The sequence below is a fragment of the Geotrypetes seraphini genome, chromosome 1 (assembly GCF_902459505.1).
Source record: "Geotrypetes seraphini chromosome 1, aGeoSer1.1, whole genome shotgun sequence".
In the NCBI taxonomy this organism is placed as follows: Eukaryota; Metazoa; Chordata; class Amphibia; order Gymnophiona; family Dermophiidae; genus Geotrypetes; species Geotrypetes seraphini.
This window is the reverse complement of record NC_047084.1, coordinates 53,551,480-53,565,456: the sequence shown is the minus strand read 5'-3', so window position 1 is coordinate 53,565,456 and position 13,977 is coordinate 53,551,480.

The following is a 13,977-nucleotide window of genomic DNA, read 5'->3' as shown; positions in this document are numbered from 1 at the left end:
ATCTGCTAATATTGAGGTCAATAATTCTATAGTGTATTGGCTTGTGCAAGTCATTGACATTGGTAGCTATATATATATATTTTAAATGAATTGCTTTATAGAGTAAAGTTCTGTATAAATTGATTTGTTAAATTATTTAATTTAACTATGTTATAAACTGATGTTTTTTATCTTATTTATTTGCTAGATAAGATTTTGATAACTTAATAGGATAAAAGAGGGAAAAAAAGGGGAAAATGCAGAACTGGTAGGATAGCTTGTTTGGTTTTAGATATGAATGGGAAGCCTCATGTCTGGTTAATTTTATAAATGATTAGCTTTGAAGTGTGAATGCAGAGTATATTGGGATTATATATTCATATATACTGGAAAGTATGTATGACAAATTAATATGATGCGGGGTAAGAATGGTAAGATGGTATGTTTGGATTTTTGTTTGATTGGGGAAAACAAATACATTTTAACAATAAGAATTTTATTAGTATTAATGAATTTATTCTTTTGACATTGAAATAATATGATAGTGGCTGAAGGATATTAATATAAATTTAGAAATGACTAAATTTTTAATTAATTACATAATTACATGGATCTATCAGCATATGTAATTTGTACTGTGGTTTCAATTCTATTTGATTTATCAATATGTTTACCTATGATATATATATAATATGATAATAGGTTAATATCAAGACATGGAATTGTTTCATGAATTGACTTTAATTACTAAAGGGGTTACAGAATGGTCATCACATTACTATGATAGTTAAACAATGAAAATCATATGTAGAAGAATTCCATGTGAAGAATTTATAAATTGTCTGGGGGAGGAGGGTGGCCACCAGCCGTCATGAGTGCACCTGAGTTTAAGAGATGCTTTATGGGAGGGGGTTGGGGTAGGAGGGGGGAGGGGTTTTACATTGGGTCCTTGGATGTGGGGGGAACATTTATGTTATATGTTTACAGGGAAAATAGTAGAATATTTAGTAGCATGGGTTAAACACTTAATATGGCTTTTAAAATATTTTCTTTGAACGTCAATGCGCTCGCTCAACCATCCAATTAAAAGGAGGAAAACTCTCAACTTCTTGAAACAGCAGGGAGCGGATATTTATTTTATACAGGAAACTCACCTGTTTGCTATTGAGTTGAAAAAGCTGGAAGGGGGGGTAGGTTAAATATTTTCTTTTTCGCTCCTGCTGTAGAAAAGAAGGCTGGAGTGGCTATCCTGGTAAATAAAAAATGCTCAGCTGCATTTAAAGTAATATCAGCAGATCCCATGAGACATTGGATTCAGGTGCACATGAGCTGAAGGAAAGATATCCTGATGCTTTTTAATGCGTATGCCCCTAATTCGAACCAGGCTATACAGTGTCAGCATCTAAAAGACAAACATGTTTTTTCTTGTTTTTTGATACATAGAAGTTTCTGGACCCCTTTTCGTTTACAGAAATTAGATAGTTCTAAATCTAATAGATGCTGGCACTGTCATCTAGACATTGGGATACTGGATCATCTGTTGTTCTATTGTCCTTTGATACTCAACTTTTGGAAATCAATATGGGGACAGATCAATAACATACTGGAGTTATCATTTCCATTGACGTATGAGGTTGTCATATGTGGGATGATATTATATCTTAAACCCTCATTGGATAGGTATAAATGTCAACTTTTCCTTATTATGACCGGGATAACCATGCAAATGATTACTTGTAACTGGAAAAATTGGGATCGCCTTAGTTTTACTTTTTGGTGGGCGAATTTATGCTTAAGTTATAAGTATAAGAAAATTCAAATTAGTTTGGGGCATACTAAGAAATTCAAATTAGTTTGGGGTCCATTGACATCTTTTGTAGAGTTGTTATAGTTGTCCTTTTCTTTATTTCCCGTTGTTTCAGTTCCCACACATCCAAGGGTGGGTGGGAGGGGAGAAGGGTGTATCTTTTGTTTGGTATTATTCTCTGATGGAAAATGTTGGATGGGAGAGGGAGTTTATTTTTGTATTAATACTGATTGATTATAAGTGCTTATCTGATTATTATTTGTATGTATATTGTATTGCACTTTTTGTTGGATTTGAAAACTAAATAAAAGAGTTAAAAAAAATTTTTTTTAACTACTCAGAAGATGGCTTTTTCAGCAAGCATTTAAACAGTTTTTTCTCTCTCTCCTTCATTCTCCTATTGGTTCGCTCTTGAATGTTTTATGATGAGCTTTGCTGCTACAATGCAAAAGGCAGTACACTCATATCAAGCATCTGTAAGTAAGGACCTGATTCTATAAACAGCACCTACACTATAGGCGCCGTTTGGTGCGGTTGTCAATCAACCGCTAGGTACCATTAATAGAATCACACCACCTAGCAATGCCTAAGCAGACTTAGGTGTCGCTAGGCATTCTAAAGGTGGGTGCCGGTACGTTAGGCTAGATTTTCACTGACCTAAATTACCAGCACTTATCTCAGATGCTTAGTGACACCTAACTCAACCACACCTATTCTCCACCCCTAACTATGCCTACTTTTCAGGTAGGCATCATTAGACAGCACCTCCACTTAGGTGTTGATTTCTGTGTGTATTTTCAATATTATTTTTTTTTTACTTCTATGGTGTGATTAGTTATCACACCACGTAAGCTAATTCATTTAATTTAGGTTAGGCATGGATTTCAGATAAACACAGCTAGGCAGCCTCAATTACGGCACCTAGTGGTGCCTAACTAAGGGCTAGATTCAGTCCAATGAATTCAGGAAACCCTAATATTCAGATGGGGTGATCTGTTGTCATCCAGCCCTTTATGAAACCAGTTTGAGCTCTATGAATCACCGAAACCAAAATAGAATTCAGAGCTGGTGTTGGGGCTTCTGGTGCTCCACTGTGACAGGTTCAAACTGACTTGCTCCATTGGGTATCTATTTAGAGGGGTGGGAGGGTTGGATGGATTTTAGGATTTGAATGAAAAGAGCAGGTATGTAGGTATATTAACCTTGGGAGTTATAAGAGTTAAAGCTCCCTAGTCAGACTGAATATAGAGAACATTGATGCTTATCTTGAAGAACATCATGGGGGGAGGGGAGTATGAAGGGGTTAGTTTAATTCAAATTGGTGAAATTTTTTTGTTCTCTGCACATGTCAATATTATCTTTGTTGATATTGCTACATTAGTGCTATTTGCATTATGGTCATCAAATGCTACCCCCTCCCCTTTTACTAAGCTGCATTAGAGGTTTCTACTAGAGAATGACACAGGACCGTTTACCGCGGTAAACCGCAGGTCACTGCAGTAAATCCGCAGGAAAGGAGACATTTGCAACTGGTTTGCCGCAGGAATGGAACAAGACCTTTCACCACCCCACGGGAATGGGGGACAAGACCTTTTACCACCCCATGGGAGCGGTGAAAAATCTTACTCCTGTGGTAAAAATAATTGTGCCCATGGCAAGACTCGGCATCTCCTCCCCAGCTCCTCTTGCATCTATGTTACCTTCAGGAGCCAGCCATGCCAAGATGAAGACAGAAGGAACATAAAACCAAAGCCAATGTGATTTGAAGAATAAAATTACTAGACAACAAAAAGAAAAAAAATAAATTTATTTTATATTTTGTGATTAGAATATTTCAGATTTGAAATATGTATCCTGCTAGAGCTGGTATTAGACATAACTGGGGACTGCAAAGTTCAGGCTGTGTTTCTTTAGCTTCCAGCTGGCTTAGGGCTCTCTATGACCAGGGGTCAGTTGCCCTAGTTGCACTCACCTAACATTATTCTTGTCATGTGTGACTAAAGTATTCTGTTAGCTTGATTTTTCTATGTAGCATTCTGTAGTAATTTGGTTTAAGTTTTCACAATAGTGAAGGGGATATTTGTGAACGGGAGGGTAGATGGGTTTTGTTGATCCTTGCTCTGTATTATTTGTGTTTATAAAATGGCAATTTTACAGAATATTGTCTCTTATACTTTAATAAAATAAGTTCAGTATAAAATCATAACTATTCGGGGCTTATGTGAATGGGATCTGACAGTTTGCAGGATGGGGACTTAGCTCGCAGGGACAGGGCAAGGACGGGGACTGAGTTTGCGGGGACGAGCTCACGGGGATGGGGCAGGAACAGTGATAAATTTTTTTCCCCGTGTCATTCTCTAGCACCACGGCCTGTAGTGCTAAATGCTCTGATGTTCATAGAATTCCTATGAGCATCAGAGCAGCATCGGAGCATTTAGAGCTCCGGGCTGTGGTATAAACCTACTGCGGCTTAGTAAAAGGGGGGAAAAGTTTATGAAACTAAAATTGTCTCATGCTATAATAAACATTGTTTGTGTATATGAAACAGGAATAACTATGAGTATCTGCATTTATATAATCAAGAGATAGTGTTATACAAAAACATTATAGTTGTCTACCTTGTAGTACTCACAACTCTAAATTTTCTAATTCTTCTTCTGAGCCTAAGCACCACAAACGTCTGGGAGCAGTTTTCATGATTTCTTATACTTCATATACTTAAATGATTTGATTGTTGTATCATCTTACAAGTAACATTTCTACATAGCTATCAAGTAGTCAGATATGGTGTAATGCTTTATTTCAGACTTGTTCAAACACAGGCAGGGCTGGCTCGACCATTAGGCAAGACTAGGCTGTCGCCCAAGCCAGTAGCTTCTGAGAACCAGCAAAGAGCTGCTGCAAACTGCAGACAATGGTTTCTGACAGCCTCACAAACACCAACAACCATCTATTCCTACCTTTATCTGCAGAAAGATCAGGCAGTGCTCAAATACACTATTTACTTGGGTAAGTTACTTTTGGAAACTGCCTACGTAAATTAGCTGTTTGAAAAATGTCCACCCTTCATGCAGGTAAAAATATTAATGGTTCTTTGTGTTTTACTGCAGCTGGTCTTTGCTGCCTCACAGAAGCTGCTGGCTTGGACATTAGTCTTGCCCTGGGCATTAGTGTTGGGCATGCCTGCTTTTGGACAAGAGTGTGTGACACAGTGGTTGGAGCTACAGCCTTAGCACCCTGAGGTTGTGGGTTGAAATCCCTTGCTGCTCCTTGAGACCCTGGGCAAGTCACTTAATCCCCTCATAGCCCCAGGTACACCAGATAGAGTTTGAGCCCGCCGGGACAGATAGGGAAATATGGGAGAGTACCTGAATGTAAACCACTTAGGATATAAGTGGTATATAAATAAAATATAGCTTTTTGTAGTGGCATATCAGCACATGCATGCACACAAAATTTAATGTTAAAAGTGTTTTGACTTGGGGGGGGGGGCAGATTAGAGGCCTGCAAGTTAATTAAAGGGGGGGGCATAAGGTAGAAAATTTTCCCAGCATACCCACTACCCTACCCTGGCCCTGAAAACAGGTAATAAAAACAAAATAGTAGTTACGATGTAAAGAAATATTGTTTGAGGGTCATTACCCACCAACAGCTTTAAACATGCCACTTGCTACATTTTTTTTGTTGCTTTATTGTCTTATCACATAATAGGAGAGTCCATTTCACATTTATTTTACAGCACACCCAAGCAGTAGCTACAAACAAAAACTATGCAACTAAAAGATGAGTTAGTGCTGAATTCAAACCTGTTTCACCCCCTACTCCCTTTTACCATCAATCATCTGTGCCCCCTCCTCCTTTTGGCAGTAGCATATTCCTGTGAAATGTGTTGGGTCTAATTCCTTAGGGGCTCCCTGTCTGTTCTGCCTTTCTCACAGTCCTCAAAGCCTAGCAGCAGGGAAGAAAAGGAAAACCATGAATGACCTCCTCCAGAATGAGGATTAAAAGAAATGCCATCCCTGGTACCTAGCTACATGGGTCTGAAATGCTCAGTAGTAGCTCTGCTGGGTAAATACCAGATAAGGATCTGACAAACCTAGGAATCTATTCAGTCTGCTGTTTTGTGGCCCTAGGGGGAAAATTTGTAGGAAATTCAGATTTTGCCAAATCTGTTTAGGGGGTTCAAAATAGACTGGTTCAAAGATAGAAATTGAGAGTGCCCAGCACAGTAAGACATCATAAATGCCCTTTATAAATAATACCTCTATTCCACCCATGTATTGACCCCAAAGTGGTTATTTATCCAAACATCTGTGCAGCTTTTATTTGCCCATCCCTAGAATCTTCAGGCCTAAATCTATTTACTCTAACTTAGGACATCAGTATTATTGGATGGCACTTTTCACGACATGGAAATGTATCACAAGCAGCTGTTCAATAAAAACCACTGGCTATATTTTTGACGATAATTTTAACAACACTTTACGCACAATCAGTTGTCTGAAAATTGTCCTCCTTCAAAGTAGCTGAGTTTATTTGGTGTTTTAGAATGCAGACTTTTTACACATATTGAGAGGAAATGTTCCCAGATGTGTATTTAGGTCAGGGATGAAAAATAATTTCATGTATATTAAATTCTGCATGCATAAATTTTATTTATTTAAAAACTATTTGTATCCATCAATCACTATCATTTATAGATAGTAAACAATAGGAAATAATAAATCATAACAGCAGAAAAATAAATATTGAAAACAAGACAAAATACAAAAAATAGTAATACCTAAAAATAATACCAAACAAAATTAAACAATCATAATTTTCCTGCAAAAGCCCATTAAAAAAAGGATATCTTAACCTTTTCTAAAGTCTTTTTTTTTTCCATGTAACTAAATTCTTTCTTTTTTTTATTAATTCTTTATTCATTTTCAAAAATACATTAAGTGTTAAATATATTCATTCATATTAACAATAAATACATCACTTACAAACAATCATTGATATATTTCATAAATTCTTATCCCTTCCCCTTTCCCATCCCTCCCTCCCATATATTCCAATATCATATAAAACATATAATAATAAACTTCCCCCGCTCCCTATACCTTAAGTTGATAAATATTTCAGGATGTGTGGAAACCATTGACAAAGTATTGTAAAGATTAATTTGAATTTGTTTCCCTTATATTTATCAACTTTTCTAAAGTCTTAACAAATTAGTTAACAATCTAATAAAGTCCATTTTACATAGAATATGGAGATCAGAATTGAGAGGTCCAGGTCTGGCCATGTTCAGTTCCAGTGGATTTCCTCCTCTTCATAGGATATATTTTTTGCCAATATCTAAGTCCAAACAGAAGGCTTCTATACCAGAGTTACCAAGTCCTTTAAATCTGACAAAAATTTTGGAAATCTCAGAGGACGAAGTCATCTATTGTTTGACACTTTTGGTGACATTTGTCTTTCAACAAGACGAAGAGCTACTTCTAAAGCTTATTTTTAGGCTTAAGGAGGTGACCTTTCTGGATATCAGTCAACTCAGACCAGGAGAAAAACATTTCTAGAACTGAAAGTGTACTTTCTTTCAAAATTTTACTTTTAACATTCAAAACCCTTTCTACAAATGAACCGCAATTTATTGATAAATTATTCATCCCTTACAGTACTCCACGTTCACTTGGGTATATTAACCAAAAGCTCATAACAGTCCCATCTTTGAAAGTTATTGGGACACGACGACATGATATATTCTCAGTGATGGCGCCACAGCTTTGGAATACTATGCCACAACATTTAAGAGAGGAAAACGATTTGGCCCTTTAAAAGTAATTTAAAAAGCTTTCTTTTTAAAGATGCTTTTAACCTTTAAATTACGTTCAGTTCTTATATAAAATTCCTTCTCTAATTGCACTCTTTTTTTTTTTTTCTTTCTCTTGCTTTTTCTTTCTTTTTCCCCATCCTATTGTTTTGTTACAATATATGTCTCTCCTCTGAACTTTAAAAACATTTAGGGCTCCTTTTACAAAGCCACACTAGCGGTTTTAGCGCACGCTAGCTGAAAATCTACCCCCTGCTCAAAAGGAGGCAGTAGCGGCTAGCACACGCAGCAATTTAGTGTGCACTATTCCACGCTTTATGGCCCTAGTGCGGCTTTGTAAACGGAGCCCTTAATTGTAGTTCTGTTCCCTCTCACCTTTTGTATTAGTTGGTCTGTAAGTCCAATTTTCTACCCCATTATTTTAAATTGTGTGTAAAAATATGTTTACTAGTTTTTTAGCCTGTTACATTAACGGGTGCTAGCAGCCCTACTCCCTTACTTTTACCTCCCCCCCCCTGTCCAGCAGCACCCCCCATTCCCTGCTCCCCCTGTTCAGCAGTAGCCCTTCCTTTTTCTTTTACCTCCCCCCTGTCCAGCAGCACCCTTTCCCTGCTCCCCCTGTCCAGCAGTAGCCCTTCTCCCTTACTTTTACCTTCCCCACTGTCCATTAGGAACCCTTCTCCCTCACCTGCAAACCATGCATCCTCGGGGCTTTTGGTAGGCCGGGCCACCTTGCATTTTAGAAGTGCTCCCCATTCCCTGTGCAGCAGGGCAGCAGCATTTATCTTTGTTTCTGGCCATCTCCCTTGCCGAAGGCATGTTTCATTTCAAAGCCGCAGGCAGCAGCAGCTCCTCACACGATCCGTGCCTACGTCGGAAGCCTCTGATATTGTGAAATCAGAGAAGTTTCCAATGCAGGTGCGGCTCTTGAGAAAATCTGCCGCCGCGGCTTTGAACAGAAAAATAACATTGTCAAGGGAGCCAGCCTTCGGAGAGGCTTTGGACACAGCCGGATGCAAGAGGAGCTGCCACCACGAATAACTTTAGTAAGGGGGCCAGCAGGACCGTGGGCCAATGGGGAAACAGCTAATGGCTCCTTCTACTGCGCATGTGCGGCACGCCACTACGGATCATGGACCCACCAGGTTTGAAGTGCGCATGCGTTCTAAGGGAATTATTATAGCAGATATTTTATCAATTTTTGTATCTCACTTAGTAGAATGAAATGAGCAATTCTTCAAAGTCGAATAAAACTTGAAACTTTGGGGGCCAAATGTCAATTAAGATATCCCTGTAAATGTATGATCCTATTGGATCAAAATTCCTATATTTTTTTTGAGCCCTCCCAGTTACAATTTTTTCTTGAAGCTAAGGGAGTAATGCTGTCTAGTGCCTCTAGTGCAGGGGTCTCAAAGTCCCTCCTTGAGGGCCGCAATACAGTCAGGTTTTCAGGATTTCCCCAATGAATATGCATGAGATCTGTGTGCATGCACTGCTTTAAATGCATATTCATTGGGGAAATCCTGAAAACCCGACTGGATTACGGCCCTCAAGGAGGGACTTTGAGATCCCTGTTGTAAGTGGTTTAAAGATGTAACACTACCAATTAACTATTCATTTGTTTTCTTTTAGTAATCATTCTTTCTGAAGTTGTGAATTGTCTTCCCCCTCAAAATGTGGGCTATCATAGAGTCTGAGTATTTTTGCTTTTCATTTTGGACTAGATCAAGTTTTATTGTTTCCTTATTTGCAAAATGTGGCAAAGTCTCTTTTGTTCTTTGAAAAAAAAACAAAAAAAAACCAACAACCCCACACAGAACCTTACGCTGCTCTTGTGACCATGGGCAGTCACTTAGTCCCCCATTGCCCCAGGTATATAGAAAGATTGTGAGCCCACCAGAACAAATAAGGAAAAATGTTTGAGTATCTGAATAAATTCACGTAAACCATTCTGAGCTCCCCTGGGAGAACAGTATAGAAAATTGAATAAATAAATGAGCTGTCAATGAAGAGATGCTGCTCTCTCGAGTTACAGGTGATTCCAATTGTCATCTTGATGAGTGAAGAAGGTGGAAAAAGCTTGGTGATGCTTCCTTTGATCTGTGACTTGCACACTTTCACTGCTTGAGCCTAGATGTCATAAGAACATAAGAAGTACCATTTCCGGAACAGACCCTAGGTCCATCAAGTCCGGCGATCCTCACACGCGGAGGCCCCGCCAGGTGTACCCTGGCATAGTTTTAGTCCCCATATCACTCTAAGCTTCTCATAGGATGTGCATCTAGCTTACCCTTACCTATGTCACTTTATGCTACTTATAAGGAGATGTACATCTAACTTATCTTTAAATCCTAGAATGGTGGATTCCGCAATTACCTCTTCTGGGAGAGCTTCCAGGTGTCCACCACTCGTTGTGTGAAGCAGAACTTCCTGATATTTGTCCAATGGCCCATCCAGTTTGCCCACCCAAAGTAACCATTATCTCTTCATCTCTCTAAGAGATCACACATGCATATCCCACAAAATGAAACTGTAGATCAAACAATTACAGTCAGTACAGAACACAGCTCTTAGACTCATCTATTCGCTAGGAAAATACGATCACATCACTAATGCCTATCTCGACTCGCACTGGCTCCCGATACGAGCAAGGACCCAATTCAAACTATACTGTTTATTATTCAAAGCATTAAACGGAACAGCACCTCTCTACTTAAACAGCCGCCTAAACCGAAACCTCTCATCCAGAGTAAGGAGAACCCAGATCCCATTCACTTACCCCCCACTCAAAGGCACAAGACGCAAAAAACTATATGACAACCTACTTGTTACCCAGGCCGCGAAAATCGACCCCACCATATCCAAGTTGCTGATCACAACTTCTGGCTATAAAGCGTTTCGAAAAGATATCAAAATCATTCTATTCAAAAAACACATCCCAACAATATAATCTACCATCATCCTCTCACCCCTCGCAACCTCCTGCAATTCCTCTCCACAGGCAACATCTAATCTAGTCGCAATGTACAATTAGTCAATTCATGTCTGGAAACACAGTTTCCTCCAAATATCTCAAAACGTTCAAATATAACAACTTAAAACAGATTCTTGCTTGTCTGTAATATAAAGTTATGCTATGTAAAATAATATAATGTAAGTTATGCAAGTACTGGAAAGATAATGTAAAGTAATGCAAAGAAACTCCACGTAAAGTTTTGCAAAGTTATGTATGATAAGTTATGTAAAGTTAATGCAAGTTATGCAAGTACTATAAAGATAATGTAAAGTAATGCAAAGTAATTTCCATGTAAAGTTTGGTAAAGTTATGTACGAAAAGTTATGTAAAGTTAGGTATGCAAAGTTTGTAAAGTAATGTAAAGAATTGTATTGTCATCGCCTGGAAATGACCAGCCATCTTCTAATGTAATCCGCTTAGAACCGCAAGGCACAAGCGGAATAGAAATCACTAATGTAATGTAATGTAAAACAATAAATTTATTTCACCTGTGACTGTGTGTGAGATTCTCGCAACATATTTCATATATATTTTAAAATAACAGAGAAAATTTTAAAATTTAAGGTCTCCTTTTACTACCCAAAAATTAGGATCTCAGTTTATAGTCAAGCTACCACCTAACCACTGGTGTGGCTGTCCTCTTCTTCCTCCTCCACTCAACTCCCGATGACCACTAGGGCTGTGAATTGTTATACTCTGCTTCCCCCCACACCCCCCAATGAATACGAGAGCCACTGTTGATTATAGAGGCTCCACCTCGAATATAGCACTGCTATCCTACTTATCCACCCCCTTTCCAGCCAGCAGTAGTTTGTGCAGAAGAAAGCTGCTGCCACAACACAGAAGCTGTGACTGCCGATGGAGTTCACAGATCCATTGTGGAACCTTAAGCATTTGCGCATGCTCAAGGCCTGCCAGCTCCCTCCCCTTCCAAGAATCTGAGAAGGCGGGAGCTGGCCGGCCTTGAGCATGCGCAAATGCTCAAGGCCCCACACCTAATATGTATACATCATCGCCGGTCGTGGCTCTGGAGGTTTAAGAACATAAGAATAGCCTTACTGGGTCAGACCAATAGTCTATCAAGCCCAGTAGCCCGTTCCCACGGTGGCCAATCCAGGTCCCTAGTACCTGGCCAAAACCCAAGGAGTAGCAACATTCCATGCTACCGAACCAGGGCAAGCAGTGGCTTCCCCCATGTCTTTCTCAATAACAGACTATGGACTTTTCCTCCAGGAAATTGTCCAAACCTTTCTTAAAACCAGCTACGCTATCTTGGAATCCTGAGTAGTGCTGCCTGTTTCACTTCAGTGAATTGATTTGCTTTGTAGAAAAATCGGATCACCGATTCAGTTGAGGCCTGATTTTCTTCCAGGCCTCTTAAAGTAGCAGCAGCGGTGATGGTGGCCAGCGGAAAAAGGCAGCGCTCCAAACAGGCAACTTCTAGCCTGTCCTGCTAGGGCTTCGCTCTTCCATGTCATGATGCATAAGAGGGAAGCCCTAGCGGGGCAGGTCGGAAGCTGCCTGTTTGGAGCGCTGCCTTTTCCCGGCAGCCACAGTCACCACTGCTGCTACTTTGAGAGGCCTGGAGGGGATAGGGGGGTTAGTCGGCGCTTCACAGGAGTATAGAAGGAAGGAAAGCAGCTGCACATGGGGGGAAAGAGGAGAGGAGAGAGGAAGAATTGTTGGACAAGTGGTGGAGGAGAGGAAGGGAGAGATGCAACAGATATTGAAAAGGGAGAAATCCTGCATATGGTGGAGGGGAGGGAGACATGTATGGAGAAGAGATAGGGAGAAATGTTAGACATAGGGTGGAGGGCAGGGAGAGATGGTGCATTGGGAGGGAGAAAGAAATGTTGCACATGATAATGGAGGGGGAAGAAGGGAGAGATACATGGAGCTTAATAGAGAGGTTTGATTTGGGGCACAAGGCAGGGAGAGAGAGAGATGGTAGACAGTGAGAAAGATATGGCACTGGAAGGGAAGGTACAAAGATAGAAGAAGGATGGTGAGCATGGAGAAAGAAGAAAACATCAAATGGGCAGAAGACAAACAGAAACCAGAGCCTGGGACCAAAATGATCTGGATAATAAAATGACCAGACAACAAAAGGTAGAAAAAATAATTTTATTTTCTATTTTATGATTGCAATATGGCAGGTTTGAAATGTGTATCCTGTTAGAACTGGTGTTAGACAGCAAGCTTGAGCCAGGACCTAACAAAGAGTGGAGCAGTCTTTTTTGCTTATTTTGTTTACACCACAACACCAACATGGGATTGGAAAGGGCAAAGGGGGGTGGGGTGGGTGAAGAGTTTTCAGGTCCACCATGTGTGTTTGGCAGTTGCCTGCTTAACATGGACCTTTCCTGCTAGTGCCAGGTCTGTGGAATAGAGGCACTGAAATGTTGGGAGTGCAGTGTAGGTTCTACAGGGATCCCAAAGTGGCAGAGGGGTTAGAAACTGAGATGAGTTATTGAGAAAAGGCCAGGACCCCTCTTCTTGCTTCAGGTAGTATGGGAATGGGTGCAAAGGTACATAAATTTTAAGAAAATAATTAGTTTTATTTCAGATATTTGTGATTTTGAAGGCAAAGAATATGGTTTTATAGTAATGCAAAACAATATAAAGATTTTGTTTGGGGGAGGGGAGGTTGTACTGTACATTTCAGGATCATAGAAGTCATTTTTTCAGATTGTGATGTTAAAGCAAGATATTAACAATTTGTGATGTGCAAAAATGTAAAAGTCACAGAGATTAAAAAAAAAAGAGTGCTATTGCTATATTATACTGCCTGTTCTTGATTTATAATTTAAATGTCTATTGTTTAAATTGGATAAAAAAGAAGTAAAAAGTTAAAGAGACATTGAGAAACCAGCTAGTATTCAGTCATGGAAAATAAAGATTATTCAGACTAGCCTGTAGTGTTTTGCTGGAAGATTTTGTGATTTTGGCCTTTATACCTTAAGAATAGTCTTGAATAAATTGGATATTGCACTAAGAAAAAATATTTAAAGTTTAAAAAGTTTTGTTAGATCTTATGGCAAAGATTTCTAGTCTTTGTAGACTCTCACCAGGATCACCCAAATTTCTAATCTTGGTTTATTTAGAGTCAACCTTTTTTCCTCCTTTTTTAGAGTCAACCTTTTTTTCTCCAGTTTATATTCAAGCATTGAATTCCTAAGAACTTCAGAGCATTTACCTCACCAGCCTGCTGTAAAATGCTCTTATGCAGCTCAGTAAAACCAAGTGTAAATATTTTTTAAAATTAAACAGTCTATGATATTTTATAGCAGAAAATTCCACCATCCTAGTGAGAAACAAAATTGTCTTACCTTCCAGAATATTTTGGCAGTGCTCACA